General features: G+C 57.5%; 1 protein-coding gene across 2 annotated transcripts in view; it reads left to right on the top strand.

Moving 5' to 3' along the window:
- Positions 1–1,582, top strand: part of CARS2 (cysteinyl-tRNA synthetase 2, mitochondrial) — a 55,305-nt gene that overhangs the window by 22,322 nt on the left and 31,401 nt on the right. The window lies entirely within an intron of this gene.

The raw sequence follows: 1,582 nt of genomic DNA, 5'->3' as shown, positions 1-1,582 counted from the left end.
CTGGGTGGATGGGGCACCGCCTGTGCTGGGTGGATGGGGCACCGACTGTCCTGGGTGGATGGGACAGCGCCTGTCCTGGGTGGATGGGACAGTGGGTTTTGGTGAGTACGTACCACTGGCAGTCTTGCTGCAGCGTGACGGGCGCCTCGCTCAGAGCCTTGGCTCCGCCAGCCGCATTACCTGACCTGATCACACACCTGCATTGTTCCTTCCTGTAACTTGGATGAAAGGTAGATCTTCCTTTTTATGGGGGTTTGCCCTCACTGAGACCATCAATGACAGTGTCCACAGAGGAGGGGCAGCTCTCCAGTGAGGCCATGCTGTCCTGTCCACACACTAAACCAGTGCCCAGACAAGGAGCCATGCTCCACATGGAAAAATCTGGGAAATGACCTATTTTAGAAAATGGCGATTTTAGGGCCATGCTCTTATTGGGGTGCATTTCTGTCTACCCCACTGTGGCCTCTGTCCAGGCTGCCCCTCACCTGCGATGGCTGACTGACCCCTTTTACATTTGCCTGCTGAATTTCCATCCATTCCTCCTAACCTTGTCAACTCTGCGCAGCTGGGCCTCAGGCACCTCGTCCTCCCTGGGTGTGACGCACGCCCTCCGTCATTCCCCGTGAGTCCATGTGCCTGTGAGTGTCACTTACTCACCTGCAGGCTCCTGGAGGGCCTGGCTCTGTGTAGCACCTGTCACTAGGGTGCGTGACAAGGAGAGGCCGCACCGACCTGCTTGTTCCTGGCTCCCTGTGGTGTGCTCCCAGGTGGGATGCCCACCCAGGAGCAGCTGCGTGTCATTGAGCTGGCTGTCGGCATCCAGCATTTAACCCAGTACAGAGCTCGTCTATAGGATTTAGTCAGCTGGGAGGGACACCCTTTAAAGGTGGGCAAGAGCCTCTCTGAGCGCTCTCCAAGGCCCTCCATCCGGAGCTGGCTCGCTGCCTCGCTGGAGCACGTGGCCTCACTTCCCCTCCTGCGTCGTCTTACCCTATGAATGTGATGGGGCCTCTCTGATAATTTGGTGATTTCCTTTTACTCCGTATGATTAGTATCTTTTTGGAAAAAACAACCCTGAAACTCAGTTACTGATAAGCAGAGCATTTCTCATAAGACGGGATAAAGAAAAATGGGGAAACCCCACCTGGTACATAGTACATTCCTGAGAAGTGAGCCTCTGTGGGTTCCTGGGCGCCCAGCTCTCCCTGCGTGCTGGTGCATCTGAGATGACAGCATTACTGGTGCCCCCGTCCCTCACTTGGGTGAAACAGGAGTAGGTGAGATGTGTGGGGCTCCTTAGAAGAGAAACAGCCCGAGGTGTGCTTCCCACCAGCAGCTGGAGGGGCTGCCATCGGGGCGGCCAGCTGAGTTTCCCTGGTGAGGGTGACCAGCTGAGCTTCTGAGGTGGGGGTGACGGTCTGGGCTTCTCTGGTGGGTGGCTGTCTGGGTTTCCCTGGTGGGTGGCTGTCTGGGTTTCCCTGGTGGGGTGGCTGTCTGGACTTCCGTGGTGGGGTGGCTGTCTGGGCTTCCGTGGTGGGGTGGCTGTCTGGGCTTCCCTCGTGGGGTGGCTGTCTGGGCTTCC

The sequence above is a fragment of the Cebus imitator genome, unplaced genomic scaffold (assembly GCF_001604975.1).
Source record: "Cebus imitator isolate Cc_AM_T3 unplaced genomic scaffold, Cebus_imitator-1.0 Scaffold14, whole genome shotgun sequence".
Taxonomy (NCBI): domain Eukaryota; kingdom Metazoa; phylum Chordata; class Mammalia; order Primates; family Cebidae; genus Cebus; species Cebus imitator.
Note: the sequence above shows the minus strand (reverse complement) of the source record. Positions and strands in the feature narration are given on the sequence as shown.